Source organism: Apodemus sylvaticus, chromosome 8 (assembly GCF_947179515.1).
Source record: "Apodemus sylvaticus chromosome 8, mApoSyl1.1, whole genome shotgun sequence".
NCBI lineage: Eukaryota > Metazoa > Chordata > Mammalia > Rodentia > Muridae > Apodemus > Apodemus sylvaticus.
Window position 1 is genome coordinate 87,633,193 of NC_067479.1, and position 21,981 is coordinate 87,655,173.

Sequence of the window (21,981 nt, forward strand, 5' to 3'; positions counted from 1 at the left end):
TGAAATTAATCCCAGTTCTATCCTCTGGGACCAGATAGTCACTAATCTGCTTTCTGTCTACACAAGAAATATCCGTTTGAAAAGCACACATTTGCTACTACAGATGTACCTTAGGGTAGTTGTTTGGCGAAATATTTATGTGCGAGCATGCACACATACACACATGCATACACACTTCTACATCAATATAAATTTGCTCAATTCTGAGTGTGTTTATAAGATTTCTCAAGCCCAGAGTGAAAACATTAATGCAAAAAATGCCAGTTAGGTCTTACATCTGACCGGTTAGTTACATGACAGTCTTTAAGCTTTTTGGCCCTTGTTCAAAAATCATCACAAATATAAAAGACAGCTTTGACATCTCCCTCAGTGCACACCTGGCACATGAAGGTCCACTGAAGGAACCTGTAGCAGATCAGGCTGCTATGACCCCTCTAGCCCTCCTTCAACTTTCCAATGTGTTTATTTTCATCGTTCACAGAGGAGATGATTAATGCCAATAAAAAATGGTCCTAGTTAAAAAAAGACACTACCAGCTAGCAATTGAGGTTGAGCACGGGGGGGGGGGGGGGGGGACCAAAAAGACACCAACACCTTCCACAATGGCTGCCTGCCTACGTGCTGCTCAACCCTGCCCTTTAGAAACACGCAACCCCTAAAGAGACTGTAGGGGAAGCTCCTTAGAAATTCCAGTCTCCTTGGGATCCATATGCAGAAATCTGACTGGCCTGGGATGATGAACAGAAAGTAACCCCTTCTTTTGCTAAGACTAAGTATGATTAAGCTGTGGTGCATTAGTGTGTGTGTGTGTGTGTGTAGAGGAAATTGCACACTCCAGTTTTTCTGTGTATGTTAATAAGGTTGATATAAAATTCAGTGTGTATATAATACTCATTTAAAGCACTGCACATCCCACCCCCAAGGAACCACAAGAGAGAGATGATCAGCTGGACACACAGTGTGAAAAATAACTGGGCACAACACAAGGGACACACAGGAACGGTGTGTTCTCAGCAACAGCTAGCATTCCTTCCTCAAGAGCAGTGGTTAGAGTACTACACCACTGGGATTATTTCCTTCTTCCTCTTTGCTTTTCAGACCAAGGCTCTCTTTGAATGCAGGACAGCTCCTGCAGTTTGTCTGTAACCCCCAGTTACCAATAGCCTAGTTCTTGGCTGGCTTGCCTCTGCTTCCGCTCTTCACGTGGGTTCATTCACAGCTTGTGTGCAAGGATATACCGGAAACAAAGCTATAAGCAGGCTTTTCATCTTACGACAAATAGCGTCAGATTAATTTGGAGCTGGGCTTCTATTTCTAAGCCATAAGCAGTTAGATCCTGGTCCTGACCTCGTTCTCAGGAAGCTGCAGCGGGAGGGAAGGGTGTGATGACTGCAGAGGGGAGGGTCCCGTTCATTCATAAACAGCTGCTCAGGCACAGGTCCTTCCCTGTCCAGGTAGCTCCGTGTGTACGCAGAGCTGCTGTCAGTCCTAAGCCACCAAATGCTATGTCTTATAAAAGGAAAAATCCAAGTCCTTGCAAATGGCACCTTCCTTCTGTGAGAAGTCAGGATCTCAACACTCTTGTGAAAGCAGTATTTTCCCAGAAGCAGGATGGCCAGAGTCACTAACACTCATCTGTCTGAGTTGCTTCCACTTTGGGATAATGTGTCACTTATTTAAGCAAATCAGTGACAAGAGTTTGGAGTCCACCCCACTGGCCTCTTCAGACTCAAACAGCAGCAGTTTCAAGGGTGAGAGCAAAAGGAAGACTGAAAGAAAATGGTCCCACAGAGCCCCTGGGGCTGGACCTACGCTTGGCTCCTGTGACCTGCCACAAGATGTTCCCTCAGAGCGACTGAGAGAATCCAAACTGTCCTAACCACCAGGAGCCACTACTGCTTCCCAACAGGCAAATAATAATAATAATAATAATAATAATACAGTACTTAGTAAGAAGATGAACTGTGCATGTAAGCAAATAAAATAATAATAATAATAAATAATAATAATAATAGTAAGAAGGTAAACTGTACATGTAGGTAAGTATAATAATAATAAAGTAGTACTCAGTAAGAAGGTGAACTGTGCATGTAAACTTCAAATGTACTAATGTGCCTTGTCATCATGTCAGGCCTGACTACACCGCTACCCTAGACTCACCTCATACAGAAACTTAGCCAAGAAAATGTGATCGTGACAGACTCAGCCACTTGTTCCAGGACTCTGTGAAAGCCACCCGAGCAGAGGGTGGCTCACTCTCTTTCTCCAGCTTTCAACAAAACACACTCCAAATTTTTTCTTTGTGTTTTGAGAAGGAAAACCATGGCCAGTAGGTAAAGGCAGCTGCTGAGCTAGTCTGGCAAATGCACTGAAAGTAGGAGAGAAACTACTCTGTGAAGCTGCCCTCTAACTGCTGCATCTGAGCTGCGGTGTATACGTTCATTTGTGCGCACGCGCGCGCGCGGGCACGCACACACAGACAGAGAGACAGAGAGTCCTATATGGTTCCACAATTACAGTCAGTTGTCCAAATGAGGTGCAGAGAATGTATGCTAAAGCTACTGAAGGCAGATCATTAATCAAGAGATGGAGGAGGAGCTAGAGGAGAGTGGGGATGTTATGGGTTCTTGCCTCAGTGTCTCTTCATTCTCCAAGTAGCCATTCTTTGTACAAGTCACAGCTACTCTCATATCGTTTCGGGACAGTTCAGGGCCACTGAAGATCCTGCCTACTCCCAAAGCCCCAGTGATAAGGAAGGTAGAAATCCAAGGGACAGGGAAAGATGGCACTAAATAAATCCCAACAAAGCAAAATGCATGTGTTTTCCAGCAGCTAAGTCATAGAATAACCTTTAAAATGGCCAAGCCTTTCCCACACAAGGGCCTAGGTGTAGTTTGTGGTATGATCCAAGAGGTCATTTGCTCCCGTCTGTCATGACATGACACGGGTTGTGCTAGATAGTAACAGTCTGTACAGTTTGTCCAACTTCTCCTGAATGGTACCCAGCTGAGCACCTTGACAGCTTAGCTCATGGTTATGGTCTCAGACTAACTGCAAACACTCACATGAACTTAGAGACAGCTTTAGTGCCCTGCACTCACTCCTGACTTAAATCCAAGAGGACACTGAAAGCCAGATGAGAGCCTGGGACCTCTGCTTCTGTTTAGTGTCTGTGCTCTGGCTAAACATACAGAGCTAGCTTATTTGTCCTCAACTTTTTGTCTTGAATCACCTTGAATTCTGGAAGAAGCTAATGCTCTCAAGATGGACCACTCCCCAGATAAGGACAAGTATCCATGAGGGTCAAGCTGAGCTCAAGAACAAAGGTAAGATCATCTTGCTGAAATCAGATAGTTCCCAAGGCAGCCGTGGTGACAGTGAGTGACAGATTACTGCCTTCTCAAGACCACTTTGTAGGTTTCCCTTGTAGAACAGGAGGTGAGACCATGATGGATAGGAAGGACCATTCTTTGGCCAGGACTGCTTTGTCATGCACATCTCTTGCCCTCCATTTAAGTCTAAACCTTATCTCAGTATCACTGAAAGACACAGGGGTCAACTGGACCATTTTATCTGTCCCTCTTTTCAATGTGGCCATATTAAGCAAATTGGGGAAGGATGGCTGAGCTTGCCTCCTTAAGGCTTCTAGAGTCCAGATGTACATGATTAAAAATCCCAATTGCAATAACAAATATTGAGTCTATTTCTAGAGTGCTGGGGGAAAAAAAGGAAGAAAGAAAAGGCAAGACAAGACAAGAAAAGCAAAGAAAAGCAAAGAAAAGAAAAGCAGCTTGACAAGTATTGTGACAATGGAGCATGATTCATCAATTTTCAGAATGGGAAATGAAACATGACAAGTGTTTGTACCAAAAAATGCCAGGAACACACACAGTGTGTTCAAACAATACACCCAAAAAAGTCCATCCTCCTCATCATGAGGAGTCTAGGCATGAGCTCAGAGCAAGACATATCAGCAGCTGTCTTTCTGCATAGAATCCTAACAAGCCATGGAGATCCTTCAAATGCCTGTGAGGAAACATGGCATGGAAATGAGAAACACCGTGACCAAGCCCAGCCTATACCAGTTATCAAAGTTACCAAAGCCCCTGGGGAAAGGCAGGCAGAGAGAGCTCGCAGAGGGAGGCCAGAAAGCTAGAAAGCTAGGAATGAGAAATTAGCATAGAAAAAGAACAAATTGGCAAAGATGAAGGCTGGGAGAAAGTTTGGCTGAGGCCAACAAACCTGTGCTAGCACAGGTGCAAAGGTAAGGTACTCCAGTGTCTGAAGGTGACCCTCGGATCATTTTGATATTCAACAGGTCTATCCTGTATGGAGACTTAAGACACTAATGAGACATTAGACACATGGAGTTATACCCAGAACTACACGTAACAGATGGAGCATACACAGAAAAGCCACATTATGATCAAAATGCCTGTATTATGGGATATGAAGTTTATGACACAAAATTTCTTTGATCTAGCCCACTTCCTTAATATATCATCTCTGTCTGCTTGTTAGCAGTCTGTCTAAACTCCACCCTCACAGTTACCTGGCAACAGTCAGGTATGTATGTTCCTCCCGACAATTACCTGGCAACAGCCAGGTAGACAGGGTCCACTATAAAAGGGACTGCTTGCCCAATCTACCCTCTCTTACTCTTGTTTCCTGTTTGCTTCTCTCTTACCCTTTTGGGCTCTTCCCTTTTACCTTGCCTCCCCCCTCTCTCCACATGGTAATGGCTAGCCTCTATTTCTCTACTCTCTCCCTCTCTCTGCCTTTCTCTGCCTCTACTACTCTCTTAACTCCCCTCCCTATGCCCCGAATAAACTCTATTCTATGTTATACCATTGTGTGGCTGGTCCCTCAGGGGGAAGAGATGCTTTGGCATGGGCCCGCCGAGGCACCCCCTTCCCCCACACCTCACCACCCCCATAGAACATATCTTTTACCTCTATATCTTTTTATAAACACATCACTGCTGGCTAGCAACTAGATATTTCTCTGTCCAATTCTTTGTTCAGGGACACAAGAAACTAAGTCTTCCCTAGAGCCAACAGCAGTATGAACACAGGCACCAAGTCAAGAGAGAGAGAGAGGTTTCATATAGTTCTGACAACTTGTCAGACCATATTGCAGGATGGACTGGAGCCAGACATTGATGGGTCAACGTTGGGTAGGACCACACTTGACCAGGATGCCTCTAGCTTTCTATTTAAACATAATCCTCATAGCAGTACCTTGACTGGGAACTGAGCTGAGAATGTCTCTAAACCGTTTTACTTGTTCCTCTTCCCAGGGTGGTCATAGAAAAATCTCTTCTCTGTTTTTCACTATTACTTATCACTTTACTTGACATGCTAAGGATAGGTAGCAGAGCACCTAGTAGGGCTACAGGGCACTGGGCTTTGACTCTAAGGACTCCAGTAACAGGCTAAGCCACATCAATGGACACATGAGGCCATGTGGGCCTTCAGAGATGGACCTGGAGCTGAAACTCAAAGGAATCATATCCCTGGGGAGTTTTCCTTACAGGCTGCAGGAGAGTCTCCTTGTGTGATGTCTCGGCAAGCATAGGTGCTTACTGCCAAATCTGACAGTCCAAGTTTGATCCCTGGAACCCACAAGGTAGAAACAGAGAATGGACTTTCCTGTGACTGACCTCCACAGACAGGTGGAGGCACATATGTCTAGTACCCCAAATAAATGCAAAACAAAATAAAGAAGAACAAGGATTACCCATGCCCCTTCCCTGGTGCCAGAGAAACTCAGAACAATGAGAGGGGAGCTGAGGCCCTCCATTTTTGTTAGGCTTGTGTCAAAAATCTGACATGTGGCTATGAGTGGGTGTTCCTGAATTAAAGTCCTTAGGGAAAACAACTTAGCTCAAGTCAGAGACTAATTCACAAATGTAGCCTTAACAATTAGCCCACTAGAACATACGTATGAGGCCTACAGGCTTGGAGAATCTACTAGGCATGCTCCAGAATGTCTAGAAAGGAGGAGGAATTAATTCTTTCCTAAGCGGGCTTTTATGCATTCTCCTCAGCTCCCAGCAGAACAAATGACCCTAATTAATGATGCTATATGTTCGATAGAGAAATCTGACTACCGGCAACAGAGACTTTTCTTGGAAAAAGGACAGTTTTCCCTATCTGATGCTGAAAGTATGTGGCCTTTTTATCCCCTTAAATTAAACTGTAATTTATATATAATAAAATTAACTATGTACAGAAAAAAAATAGATGAGCAAATTCTTAAGGCAAAACCATCTGGGAACAGATTGTTTCTGAGAAGGGGTATGCAGTCTAACATCTCAATTGCAAAACTGGGGCTAGTGAATTTAATAAGCCCAATGGGCATTTCTTGAACCGTGATGTGCAAGGCATAAAGTAAGAGACAGGGAAACATGAGACCAAAGAGTAAAGTCAAGCTGAACTCCTCAAGCTGCCCTCAGCAGGCATGGAATCCAAGAGCTGAAATGAATCAAATGTCTCATGAATTTAAGAAATGTCCCACACATAAACAGACTCCTTGAGAAGACCAAGCGTAGAAACACTGTCATTTCCATGCCAAAGCCCATAAATGGTAGAGGAAGAGAGAACAGGGTGAACCAACCCCTCTCCCACCCAAGAAAAAAAAAAAGACTGTTCCTGATGTTCCAGGTGGGTCTGTGCTAGAGAGGCCAGACTGCAAGTCTGGAGTATGATGACATGCGGCAAGGAAAGGCAGCGGGATCATGGTGGGGTCTCACTAAGCAGCACGGATGAACGAGATCTGTGGAGCATGCCGTTTCATCTCCCTGGGTGGCAGTTTCCCAGTCTGTGAAATGCCAGGATTGCAAGAGAAACTTGTTAGGAGGGGATCTTGGGAGGTTACTGACCACAGTGTATAAGTGAAGTGTTTTCATCTGGAAAAGGCAGCACTTTTATCTGCAATCTGTATACCTCTTGTGTACAATCATAATGCAGGATGATGACAATAGCCAACATTACATCTGTGTCTCTCAGTCTTCTCTCGCTAAGTCAGATGGGTGGACACCACAGATGCTCTGATTCACAATGTGCATTTGCGGCACCCAAATCGATTGCTCATGCAGCTCGTGAGCTCCCCAAACTAATGCAGAACATAATGAAAAGGGACTCTGGAGGGACTATAGATCAGCTCTTTCCCAGGACCAGGCCTCTGCCATTGCTATAAAAAACAAGACAGGATCTATGCCAGCCTCTTCCTCTTGTGCTTCTTGGCATCTGTGAAAAGCCTGTACCTTTTTCCCGTATATTTAACACCTAAAGCTCAGACTGGATCTCAGTGTGTATGTGTGTGTTTTAATTTTAAGGAGATAAATAGTATGGAGGGACATGTTTTAATAACAAATCTGTCAAGTAACATTTTTCATTCCTAAAGCTTTAATGATTCTCCTAAGTGGGTATAATATTGGCACCCAAAAATGTGCTCCAGTGACCATAAATTTTAAATGATTTACAGAGTATAGAAGAGGTATTTTGACCAGGTCATTTAGATAGCCAAAGGTCTCTTAAGTTTACCCTCTGATAGTCTGACACATTGCATTTAGTTTACAGATACATGCAAACAAACGTGATATAAATTAGTTCAGTGGAAATCCAAACTCCAAGGAAAGACTGAAAGAGAAATGTGTTCAAAAAGAAATAAGCCAGAGGCAGCAATGCCTTTAAGGAGTCACCGTACTCCAGAGGCAGCAATGCCTTTAAGGAGTCACTGTAATCCAGAGGCAGCAATGCCTTTAAGGAAATACACAGGACTGCTCTCTTCATATGTAAGGTTTGGGTGTAAGACTTGCTGTTATCACTGGTATTTAGTGCTGGAACTAGAACTCTACCACTGAGTATGCCAAGCACACACTCTATGACCAAACTATACTGTTGGCCCCAAATTCATACATAAAATAACCTAGCAGAAATGGCTAGGATTTTATAGGATTTTTACAGGCATTTATGGGAATTGAGTGATTTTTCCAAAATGCAAACCTATGAACCCATGATGATCTGGAATATTAGAACACAGAGAAGGGACCTCCAACCAATGGCTTCAAATCAAAACTCTTGTATGGAACGAAAAAACCTCTGACAGGGTCAACTCACTGAAAACTCTGATCTGTTTCCTCTAGCTGTATCTCAGACTCCTTCCCTCTTTCAACTTCAATTACTATGGACATTCAGTCTTGTCATTAACCACTCACTTCTCCCACCCCGTCCTACCACAGGGCCTTTGAACAACCAGTTCTAGCTTTCTAGAATTTCTCCTGGGCTTGCCTAACCATCAGCAATCAATTCCACAATTATTTCCTGCCTGTTGCTATAAGAAATTATCTGCAAGTATAGTCTCTTTGTGATACTCTGCCTTAAAACAGTGACATGATTTTTTGCTATATTTTGATCAGTGTGTCTCTCCAAGGCTGGACTGCAAGTGCTCTGATGACAGAATGCATGTTCTTTGGCAGGAAATCAACCACATTGGCTCTCTCAGTATTCATTAAAGAGATGAGTACTTAGAAAAGGGGATGGAGAACAAGTCTGGAGATTAAATGCCATGGAAACAGAAGAAGAACGGAAGGGCAAGGATGAGATTCGAAAAGGAGGAGCCTTGCATAGAAGTGAGATGTGGCTCCAGGTGACACAGGACCCAGGGACCAAAGAGTGGGGATTAAGTGCACCCTGGTGTATGGGGTGAGTGAGAGGGAGAGTGCAGTGTACATGCCCAAAAGCCGTGTGCATGGTTTAGAAGCTGAGGACTGTAGCTGAGATCAAGGAGACAGAGTGGATGGTCGCACCTTTCCAGAACAGCAAGAAAGGTCTGGAGGGAGGGAGATAGCCCATTAGGAAGACAGATACCAACAGGATTTAGTTGAATGACAAACTTCTCAAGAGGAAAGGGTTTAAACAAGGATGGAAGGTAGAGTGCTCACTGGTCCCTCACTACAGAGAAACAAGACAGGTCCAGAGACAGATGAAAGAGTTATTAGGCATCCAGGAAAAACAGATTCAGCTGTGGTGGTGAGCACAGGGTACATTAAATGAAGAAGCAGAGAATGCAGATTTGGGTGAAAACCAGGAATCTGTGACCACACAAGACACAACCAAACACAAATATCATCCATATGTAATAAGTGAATAAATTGGTGTAGGCATCTATAGCATATACCCATATATGAACACTGCCAGGTTCTTATATGAACACATTACTGATCTCAAATGCTGGATCTCTATCAATAGCTATTAATCAAGCATGTACACAGCAATGCGTCTATGTCCATTTTTAAGTCATGTCAGCTCAAAATGACCAGCCCAGAAGACAGCGGAGTCCCTCTTAACATAAGCTATGCAGAACAATATGCAGAATGATTTCTTATAAATCATCCATCCACTGCTAGAGAGACAGAGTGAAGACAGAAGCAGGCTTGTGGGAGGACACAGATAAATATGATAAATATGACTAATTCAGACAGAGGTAGAGGGTGTGGGTTTGTTTTTGCTTTAAATGTTCCCCAAAGAAGAATCTGGAACCTCAATTACAAGCTAAATGCCTAACAACTTCCCCCTTTAAAGTGAAGATTGACCTAACCCCGGGTTCAGACAAGAGCTGATACAGGTTAGTGGCTCGGGCCATGCAGGGGAGCTCCTAAATCTTGGCCTTGCTTGCCAACAATCGTGACATTTTGTCCATATAATATGTTCCTTTGGGTTATGTAGCTATTTATTATAACTATTAAAAAATAAACCTAAAATGAAAAAAAAATGTAACAATGAGTCAGAAAATGTCCCCTAAATTCCTGTCCTTCTTACAGTCACAGATTTATGACACTGAAATTTTATGTCATTGCCTCACAATACTTAAAAGGATGCATTTTTGACTAATTTTACCAACAAGCATTAAAACCGATGCCTCCAGAAGCAACACAAAATCTTCCATTTGAGGACTGAAGTTTGAAGGTCCTTTTCTATCTAATCATTGAAAAACATGGGGGAAAACTTCCATCTGTTGATGAAACTCCCAAGTCCTAGTTAATGAGTTTTGTGAGAAATTGCCTGGCTTAAGTGAGTGTGGGTTTGGCCAACTGGATTTTTAATTTAATTAGGTTTATAAGATGAGAAATCATGGGTATCCCTGCCAGGTCAACACTTGCCACTCACTGTCACCAAGGATTACATTTACAGCCTTCTCTGCCCTACTTCTCAAATCTTGCCAGCTCTTAGATTATATTAAAGGCAAAGCTGGGATTGAGAAGGGATTTAAATAGATTTTTGGCCACTCGGGTTCAGAAGGGACTCATTCATGACCGGCAAAAGATCAGAGCAGCCAAGGGTCCACAGACTGAAGCCCATAGACAAGTTGAGACGTACATGTACATTAGGATGCTTTTCAGTATCAAATAAAGGCATGTTTCTCCTTCTGTTTCTATGATAAACACCATGGGCAAAAAGCAGCTTGGGGAGAAATGCTTTATTTCATTGTATGACTCCATCATGGAGGGAAGCCAAGTCAGGAACTTGGCGGAGGGAGCTGAAGCAGAAACCATGGAAGAATATTGCCTCTTTGTTTATTCTCCATGTTGTTCAGTCTCTTTCTTATACAACGCAGGACCACCTGCCCAGGAGTGGCACCACCCACAGTAGGCCCTTCCAAATTAATCACTAATCAAGAAAATACCTACTCCCTAACACATACACATACACACACACACACATACACATACACATACACATACACATACACATACACATACACATAGGCCAATCTGATGGAAGTTATACCTCAACTGAGCATTCCTTTTCCCATGTGACTCTAGTTTGTGGCAAGTTGGCAAAAGCTAACCAACACAAAAGGCTATCCATGTAATAATACATAATGTCACAAAGGTTGCCCGGAGCTGTTATGCTAAGTGAAAGAAGCCAGCCACAAATGGACAGAGCATATGAGTCCCCCTTAGAAGTCTCAAGTTCAAAGAGATAGCAAGGTGAATGGCGATTACTAAGGAATGTTATTAGGTTACAGAGGAATTGGGAAGAGAGGGCAGAGAATCATTGTTTGATAAATGAGAATGAAGTTTTGATTTAACAAGATAAAGAGCTTTATATGTGGATAATGGTGATGAGTCTACAATCAACATGTGCCTACTCCCACTGAGATGTGTATGTATTGACTTGCCAAGGGATGAAATGAATTAATCATGCATGTATATAAACACACACATGTATGGATGCCAACATACACATATGTATACTTGATTACATTTTTCTGAGCATCTGCATATAGAATCTAGAAATGTATTTATATTTAAAAATGTCTGCATGATCACTCTCCAATAAGAATCTAAGAAATTCTACTTCTGAATGTAGTGGGAACCTCCGAGAAATTTACTAATTGCAAGTGGTATATCTCTAGACATTGTGTCTTATAACCTAGCAAGCTGAATCTACTTTCCAATAGCCACAAAGACAAGCATGGGACCCCAGCTTTCCTTTCCATTCCCTTTCTGGTCCATGGCTAGGGATCAGAGCTTGTTGTGAGTGTGTGGGGGAATTAAGGTTCTGAGTAGAAGCAGAAGCTCCTTTGTCTTTTGGTATCTGTAGCTAAAAAGACCAAATGTGATTTTGTGTTTGAGAAGACCGTGCCCTTAATCCTATAAGTGACCCTCAGACATAAAACCATCCCTTCAAAAGAGGATGGAATAGACACAGTGTATCTGGTCTCCTGGTCTCCTCAAGGCCAGTTTGCAGTAATGTATAGTCATAGCCCTGTCATAGGTTACTGGATCATTAGATGTACTGCTAGAAATAATCACAAGTCTCCTTCTTTGAGAGGAATAATTTTAGCCATCCAAGGCCTTGTTTTAAAAAAAGATTATTGATGTACTCTAGGAAGTAATGCCACCATGCCTCCCCTCCCCCCCAATGTCAAGGAAGCTGCCAAAGATGATCAACATCATTCAACTCTATGTCCCACCCTGGTGCCAACATCCAATAGGCTTTAAAATGCCTTCCTGCCCCAGGCAGGGCCTGATCACAAATGTGCACATCCACAAAGACCCATTAGTGCCTCTGTTGATTTTCTCCTCTTCAGAGCCTTCTGCTGACTCTAGCAAACTAGGTCCTGGCCAGTGCTGGATAGGCTGAGAATGACACCAGCCAGTCCTTTTGTCAAGTACACAGTAGGGAGAAAACCAGATCTCCAGAGGATAGCTTCCCTGGTTCATCCACTTCTGGCATCTCTCCCTCCTTCAGAATGATATTTCTGTATTTATTATTAAATTTAGACAGATAAGCCACCCTTTCTGAAGTAGAATTTTTCAAGAGATAGCAACCTTCACGCTGCTCACAAATCCCAGTTCTCACAACCTGGGAAATTGGAAGTGAGATCAGAGGCGTACAACCAGGCATATACAGTTATGTTTGCCCCGAAGGAGGACTTTGCCCTCACCCCACCAAAGTCCTAGCTCCCACCCTGATTCTTGGGACCTTGTCATGAATCTACATCACCCCTCAAGGATTGGAAGATGCTAACTGCACAGGGAAGCTTGAGCTCTGACTGGCTGGATACAGGCATGGAAAAGACTGCACACACCACTCGTATGGGACAAGTGTTTTAGGTGGAAAGATGTGAACGTGGCAGTGAGATACACACTCAGCTTCTCACTTCGTATACATTCAGCTTCTCACTTCTTTTTCACACAGAAGGCAAAAGGAGGAATAAATGGTGTAAACGGTGGAATACCACTTACACTCCTTTCAAGGATACTTAGATGAAGGGCAGGTGAATGAGGGTCAGACCCATCTCATACCTCATGACTTTTGACAGGTCAAGCAGGCACAGAGCTAGGCATCAGCAAAGCGGCAGGCAGAAGATATGTGAAGAATTTTTTATGTCATAGATTTAAGAGTTTTGACACAGTTGTCAGAAAAAAAAACAACAGAATATAGTCAGGCTTATGGCATAGATTTTTTTCTCTTCTAGGTTTTAAATTCATATGTAGGGAAAATGTCACTTTTCAGGGGCTAGACATCCTTACTGTAACAACCTGGTCACATATTTCAGCACAGCCCTGGCCTGAGGGCTAAATTCCTCCCCGCCATCCGATCCACTAAAAGATCATCAGGTAGAAGAGCTCATCTGTATGAACCTCTGGGCCACCTTACAGTTCTTCATTCAGCCTTCGATGCATGAAGTTGCCAAGCGTCTAATCATTGTAAGCTAAAGGGCTGACAGGACATGGGATACAGGGATGAAGAAGAGCCCCAAGCAGGCTGAGACAGCTCAGGGACTAATGACCTGTTAGACCCTACACAGAACTTGGTGCAGTGGTGTGCACTTGCAATCCCAGTGAGCTTTCTATGAGATTGGAGATGGAGTCAGGAGAACTTCGGAAGCTTCTGGAAGCGTGTTAGTAGTTCCTGAGCAACAAGGATACAAGCACACATGCCTGTGTGTACTCATTCCAAAACACTTATAAATGCATACTCACACATGTGCTTGCAAACACACTGTACTCATCCATATGTGCTCACTCACACTCACATGAAGAACACACACAATTGTGTGCCATTAAACATGTACTTATACTCACACATTTACACACACACATATACACACACACACTCACACAGTTCCCTGCTACACACAACTTGAACTTTCATCTCTATCAGCAGGGCAGCAAACTCCAACATGAGGTTTTCATACCAAATCTCCTTTGGCCTATATGCCCCAAGATAGTAGTTCTCAAAACCACATCTCCATGAGAATGACCTGGAAGGAAATGACCACATTCTTTCTATCTTTCCCATTAAGAGCTCCTGGGCAGGCCCAGAATCTGCATTTCTACCTAATTCAAGGCTAGGCTTTTGCTGTCCATCTAAGGACTATGTTTTGTAAATTAAACCAACACAAAAGGGAAAAAATATTCTTTAAAGACACCTGCTATTTTTTTTTTGACATAGATTCAAAAACATTTTACATTGTTAATTTTAGGTATTTGCTCTTTAGAAAAAATCCCCTTCAGGTATCTATTAAAAGATCAATCCTTTATTAGGAGATATCACACCCTCTAGTACCACCCACGAACGGTTTCTAATAAATTCCAATTTTGTGGTGAACAAAAAACATGTTGGAAGACATTTCAAAAACTTATGAGTGGGGGGAGAAAGAGGCTTGCAGCCCTCTTTGCCTCGACTAAGAGGCATTGTTAGAGTCTAGGTATATAGGCTGGACAATGCCTGGAAGGTATTACATTTTAATTTAGTGTTTATTTATTCATTAAACATATATTTATTGAATAGTGACTGTACACCCAGCTTGGTACTAGACCTGCATACACAGCAGGGTGCTGCTGCTTGTATTCTTACGTTAATTGTGAGCCCCAAATTGTTTGCATGAGAGAGTTCTCACTGAGGGACCCTGCAGCCCAGTTGGTTCTGATTGGTAAATAAAGATGCCTGTGGGCACCAATGGCTGAACAGGGCAGAGGGGGACTTTTAGGATTCTCAGGCTTGGGACAGAGAGGGAGGGGGAAGGAGGAGATCTCCATGCCTGACAGGAGCGGAGGACAGGGAGGCATAATCGGCACATGAAGGAGCCAGGAGAGTGTGGCCCAGGTGGGCAGTCCTCTGGGTCCAGGGCAGCCAAGGAAGAATGTTGAATGTAGTAAGTGATAACTTGGAATTGTCAGAGGGAGGTGGATTAGCCATGCGGAGGTTAGGGAGTGGCCCAGCTGCCCCTGTGCTGCTTGCTGAAGGCCTATCAAAATATAAAGGTTGTGTGTATGCCATTCATTTGGGAGCATAAATCACTGGGGTGGGTAGCATTGCGCCACCAGGATCTAATTAAATATTTAATTCAATAGCAGGGAACTTTAGACCCATGACCACTGCCCTCCTAGGACGCAGAGACTAGAGTACAGGCATGCAGCTATGTGGCCCCACTAGTGAAAGTTATATGGCCAGTGATTAATCTGAAAAGGAGCCATAAACTTTGTGGATCATGGGTTCTGAAGGCTTTTCCCAGAAGAAAGATAGAAAAGATGTGTAAATTCTCCCCCACCAGAAAACAACAAAACAAAAGTTCAAAGCCCTTCAAGTAGGCTGTGGAGGCATGGTGACCATGTGGAGGTACCATACCCCTGGGAAAGACCTTAAGGGGTTTAAACCCCAATTTTCACCTCAAAGTAATTTGGTCAGCATCTCCAAGGGCAAGATCACACATTGGTATTTTCTTGGCTAGAAAAACTTGGAAGGTAGAAGCAAAAGGATCAGAAGTTCAAGATCAATCCTCAGCTATACTCTGAGAGTGAGGCTAGCCCATTCTGAGATTTGTCTCAAAAAAAAAAAAAAAACAAAAAACAAAAAACAAAACAAAACAAAACAAACAAAAAAAACGGAAGAAGGGGAGGAAAAGGAAGAGAGAAGAAAAAAGAAGAGCAGAGAAGAAACCCACACAAGAAACTCACCCAAGAAATGGAAAATATCATCCTAAGTGAGGTAACCCAATCACAAAGAACACACATGGAATGCAGTCACCGATAAGTGGATATTAGCCCAGAAGCTCTAAATACACAAGACAGAGTTCACATATCAAATGATTCCCAAGAAGAAGGAAGGAGAAGCAATTCCTGGTCCTGGAAATGCTTGATGCAACAATGTAGGGGATTACCTGGTGAGAGAAGTAGGGGGTTGATCAGAGAATGGGTGGGTGGGGGGGAAGAGGGCTTATGGGACTTATGGGGAGGGGGGAACGGGAAAGGGAAAGTCATTTGGAATGTAAACAAAGAATGTAGAAAATAAAAAAGTAAAATAAAATAAAAATAAAAACAGGAAGCAAAAAAGAAAGAAAGAAAGGAAGAAAGGAAAGAAGGAAGGAAGGAAGGAAAGAAGGAAGGAAGGAAGGAAAGAAGGAAGGAAGGAAGGAAGGAAGGAAGGAAGGAAGGAAGGAAGGAAGGAAGGAAGGAAGGAAGGAAGGAAGGAAGGAAGAAATTGCAGTATGTAGGTGGTTACACATTTGGGAAAGGCATAGCCACATGCACAGCAGCTAACAGGACCAGGGTCAGTCACAAGACTGGGCTGTCCAAGAGGATCAGGTCTCAGTGTCTCTATATCATGATCTTGGAGCAAGGTTATCAGTTAGCACAGATGATGGGAAACCAACAAACCTTCCCTGTATACATGCCCACACTGTTCCTTGACATCATGACAACTACAATCTGGGCCTAGAGATTCAGACCAAAGTGAATGTTGGGACTGAGTCAGAACTTTGCAGTGAGTGGGCCATTTCCTGCCACCTGGATTTCAGAAGCCCAAGGTATTTGAGCATGCTGTTGTTCCCTGACTGTGTAGCTCTTTCAAACAAGCACAGTTCTGTCATCTCATGCTTCTGGGCACCTCTAAAACCAAATACATGGTCTGCTAAGACAATTATCCATCCTCAAACATTATGATAGATGGCCAGGTCACTCCCTGCCAACAGCAATTCCTGCCAACAGCAATGCAAGCATCAAAAGCATAACCATGACATTGTCAAGAGGAAAAAACGTACCTGAGGGGGTCTGAAAGACCGAGGTCAGCTCCATGTTTTCTGGAGCAAATGTATATCACACATAATGCCTTCGAGTTCCCACAGAGCTCTATTTGGCATACTATCTGGAAAGCCCAAGAAGCAGCAACAACTGCTGGTTCTAGAGTCAGAAACCAGAGTGAGCTCAGAGGGAACACAGTGGTCCACGGAGAACAGATTCCTAAATGGACGGCTCAATGCCATCCAAACAGTGGGGATTTACTCTGGACTCAACCCATTTCCCAGAGGTATAAGGATGAACTTCCAGCATAAATAGAATTCAAGTCATCTTAATTGCCCCCAATTGTTATCTTAAAAGCAAGAGATAAGGGCTAGGGAGATAGTTGCATGGTTAAAGTATGTATTGCTCTTCCAGAGAACTGAACTTGAGTTCCATGCACTGACATTGGACAGTTCATAACCATCTGTAACTCTAGATCCAAAGGCTCTGACATCCTCTCTGGCCTCAGATGGTACCATTACTCACATGACATTCCTATATGTGTGTGAGTACACACACACACACACACACACACACACACACACACACACGTAATTAAAGGTAAAATAAATTCTAAACAAAATCAGGATAATATTCATTCTCAAAATAATTTTAATTTAGCCTAATACACTAAAAATATTTTATTTTAGCAATAATATTAAAACTAAGGAGATACTAGAAATCACTCATGTGCCCAATGAATGCCCCACTACACTTTAACCGCTTACTCTACCTCATAACAATTGTCCTGTCGCATGAAAAGTAGCTTTGCCCAAATGACAAAGTCATTTTTTAACAGGAAGTATATTTTGTATTACTTTCATTTTCAGGACTGTGTTTGAATTAAAGTCAAATAAAAACAACTCAGTTGTTCTAGCATATTTCAGGAGTGCTCAAAGGGCCCATGTTGCTATGGCTACCGTATCCTGCAGCCTGATAGAGAACGTTTCATCATGGCTGACAGACAGTTTTCAGAGCCCATAAGTAAACAGAAAAGGTCCTGACTCTTTTCTACCAGTTGAGGTGACCATGCTCAGAACAAGGATGTGTCTTCCTGTTGTCAGGCCAAAGAACACGACCCAGTAACAGACCAGGTGAATTTAAGAAGACGGCTCTTGATCACCAGTGAAGTGCTCAAAACACTGCCTGGCACACAGTAAGGTGGCTAAAAAAACTGTTAAACAAATACACAGCACCATGGCTGCCAAAACCAGTGTTGAAAGCACTGAGGTTTTTGTAATCTTATCAGAAGATGCTCAAACCATCTCCCACCTGAAGAAAAAAAGCAACAGTATTTCTCCCTGTCACTATCATTTCCTTTCTTGACCTGACTTCTTATTTGAAGCAGAGCTCAGCAGCTCCATGCCTTGAGCATCTGAAGTGTCCTAGAATGTCTGTCCTTCTGCATTGCACAAAGAGCAGATGCTAGGTTTCCCCCAGTGTGAGGAGAACATGCCACCTTTTGGGTCGGTGGTGTCTGCTTATTCAGCACTGACTCAGTCCAGAGGTTCTTATAGCCTTCCTGAAGCCATGTGTGAGCTGTGTGTGTGCACAAGCATGGACACACACAGAGGTGCACACAGCTAGGTCCTGACCACATATTTCCATTGCTGACTTATATTCTGACATATTTTCTGACATAACTCTATTTGCTTCTTGAGTATTATATAATCCCAAGAGCACTCTCTAAGGAGTGGTATTTGAACTGTTTCCTCCCTACTCTATAGTCGGGACCCAGTAGCTAGAGCTCAACATTGTAACAAGTAAATACAATCATTGAGTAAATGAACAGATAACTCACTGAACGCTCTCTCTAGTGATTGGATTTCTGCCTCTGTTTGTTTGCTATTTCAAAACACTTTCCATTTTACACTTTGAGAGCCATCAATTCCATATAATCTGCTGTAAACCCTTAGCTATATATCTGTGTATTTCTAATTTTTCCAAGGAGACCCTAAGCCCCTTAATACCATGTCACAGCTTGAAGCTGAGTATTACAGACTCTTGATGGCCAGCCTAAAAGCCATGGCCTATAAATGTTTGCCAACAAATGAGTACAATAAAGTGAGGCCTTAAATTAATTTTCTCGGTCACACATAGAGAACTATCTCTACAAATAATCATTTTATAAAAAGGTCAATGTGTGTGTGTGTGTGTGTGTGTATCTGTATGTGTCTGTGTGTGTGTCCGTGTGTGTGTGTCTGTGCGTGTGCGCACACACGCATGGTACATATATCTGCATGTTTGCTATATTTCACATTCTAATTAAGTGATGTTATTTTGCAACTGTTTTCCTGTCTAAGAGTAGAACTGTAAAGAATCATGATAAATGTTAAATCATCAAAGTTAGATTTCTTTAATTATAAGGCAGTGCTTAAAAAAATAAAAGGTTTGAGTCATCTTTAAAATTCTCTGCCATGGGTATTAACTCTATACTGAAAATGGCACTTATCTTAGTAAACACATTTCCACTGCAAGTGATTGGTCCCAATAAAGCAATCCCTGAGCACAGAGCTGACATTTCTTCTAAATCTCCTAAGGGGGGAAAAACACATGAAAACTTAATAAGCAGCAGAGACAAGGGAGCTCGAAAGGCTGCCTTTATTGGATAGGACAGTCTTCTAAGCACGCACGAGGTCGTCAGGGCACACCCTATTTTCTCCCTTTAAATTCGTTGTAGTTTTCTTCCCCAAGACTTACTGTGAATTAAATCATGTCCCTAAACATATGTTTTTATTTTCTTTCTCCTTTTTTTTTTACTTTTTCTTTCCTGCCTCTCTCTTCTGTCTTTCTAAGATTATAAGTAAGTGACTAGTAACATACAAGCACAAATTCTATTTATCTCAGAAAGCTGGATTCTTGAGTGATGAGACATATTGGTCATGTGCAGTGAAGGAGGATAAAATCCCCCTTATTGGCCATAAAATCCAGTGAATGCTGAATTATTTTCTAAAATAACTCTAAAACATAAAAAAATGACTCATTACATGAAGAGTTTATTTAGATAACCTATTACACTTGGAGAATGAGTTGAATTCACATTCATGTGACTCATTTATTCCGAGAGAAATAGATAAAAATTGTAAATCAACCTGAAAGGTTTGTAGAATTGATTTTTTTTAAAAAACAAAGATCAATACATGAGATGTTAACTTCAAATTGAGACAACAGAAAATATGAACAAAATAAGCCTTCTATTACTAATAAGAAAGAATAATAAGAGGAAGTAGAGGAGGAGGAGGGGAAGGAGGAAGAAGAGGAGGTGGGGGAGGGGTGGTTGAGGAAAGACTTATCAATGGGGCTGGATTAACAGGAAGAGCTGGTGGAAGTGGGACTGAGCTCTAAGGGAGTAACGGACAAAGGGTAGAAAATAGCCTGCTTATAATTGCATTTTCCCCACATACATATTGATCTCTCATTATATGCTGGGTACCATTCCCAGAGCAAGGGATGCTACAGAGCAAGGAAAGGACCCCCTCCCCATGCAGCTGATAGTAGTAGGGCAAAGACTCACCCCTTCTCCCACTAGTTCAAAAGAGCAGGGCACAACTTGCAAGTCTAACTGGGATGGAAGACAGGGAGGGATCCAGCCTTCCTCTTCAGTTCTGAAGATTTTCCTTTGGGCTAATGGCTAGAATTCCTCTTGGCTTTTGAGATTTGAGTTACAAACAGGGAAGCCTCTTCTCAGAGTCTCCTTCTGTTCGCACCATTATTAAACCACGGGGATGCAGCTAACAACCATTACAAATCATAAAAGACTTCTCCGAAGTCTCACAAGTGGGACTCTCCCAATAACAGCCTGCAGGGGAGACCAGCCTTGACCCATTCACAATATTCCTAAAATGCAGATAGAATGTATATCACACATGACTGAAATGCAGGCTTCTTCCAAGACCTAAGATCCCAAGTACATGCCCCTCTACCCATACACCCCTTGGAGGCAGCAAATGCCCCACACCATCCCTCTCAGGAATGTGTTCAGTCAGGATCCTGTCCCATCTGCAGTACTGGAACCTACAATAACCAAGTTCATCCTTCACATGACGCTACCGAGAAACAAAGCCAATTTTCTTGTTAAAAATGTGACTGTTGCCCTAATTTATCTGTTTCCTTGGCAGTGTTCTGGGTTAATTTATTGCCCAATAAAGCAAACAGAAGCAGGGCCGCAGAGTGGCAGAAGCCCACTGTCTTATCCAAGCACAAGCAGCCCGCCTGAGTCAGAAGCAAATGAACTACTGCAAACCTGTCTGCTACCCCTGACTTCATTTACTATCCCAGGGACACAACAGGAGGCTGGTTTTCAGGAGTTAGGGGAGAGCGGGTGGTTAATAATTATCTACTGTTGGGAGAAATGGAGTGAATTTGGTCAGCGAGCCAGTGGCCACAGGGTTTCTTCTTTTCTATTAGATGGCAAACCTTACTGCTACAGAACCAAAGGAGGAAGGGAGGATGGAGGGTAGGACAAGCCCAGCCTTTTCCTCTGCTGCTGTCACTGCTGACGGACTCTCCTTGTTTCCCTTGCAGCTAACACACCTCGGTTAATTGAAATCAGGTCTGGTTAATTGAAATCAGGTCTATGCTTTGGCAGGACTCCTGGGCAAGGAGGAGCTTAGGTGTAGAAGGAAGGGGTTTTCACTCAAGAATTTCAGGGGTACTCACTGAGCAGGCTACATAGAAGGAGGTCCTTTCTATGTGGAAGGCTGATACCTCCAGGGGGCTAGGCCAACTGCAGGCTCATGGGCTTCTGGTTTGCTTTTGGATCCCAGTTTTGACTGTGTTACTGTGTCCAGAGTGGCACTGGGGAACTGCTGGGGGCAAGAGGCAAAGGAAAGGAACCTTGGAAAAATCTGAGCTCCTGATTCATAGTCCACAGAGGAGGATATGTTCACAAAGGCAAAGGAACCGAACACCAAGCAGTAACACAGTTTGGATCCCAAATCCACTGAATGCTAGAGGAGTCAGATCACCTATCCATAGGCCTGTACTGTCAAAGGGGAACCTACACTCAGTGCAGGATGGATTTACACCATGTCTTATTATGAATTAGACACTTGGAGACCAAAAGAAAAGGAAAAGTTCCAGAGGTCCAGGGGGCCTGTCTTTCACTTGCTACAGGCTGGAGTGGGAAAGCCTGGCCTAACCTTTTCCTTGCCATATAAACCCACCACACACATGGGATCATCTTCAGGATGATGTCACATATACTTGGCAGCCACTATCATTTGGCCCTGTGTATCTTATTTAACCATCTGGCCTTCAGGTTCTTTTTAAAACCAGCGCCTCTGATTTGCAGATCAGAGATGTAGGGTCATAGATGTGGTTTTCAACATAGATCAAGGCTTGGTAGGTCTAGTAGCATCACTTCACCATCCAAGGAGGTTCTTGACAACCCTCAGCCCATA

At 43.0% G+C, this 21,981-nt stretch overlaps 1 protein-coding gene across 1 annotated transcript in view; it reads right to left on the reverse strand.

The window, feature by feature from the left end:
* Kcnma1 (potassium calcium-activated channel subfamily M alpha 1) overlaps window positions 1–21,981 on the reverse strand; it is a 692,507-nt gene that overhangs the window by 342,288 nt on the left and 328,238 nt on the right. The window lies entirely within an intron of this gene.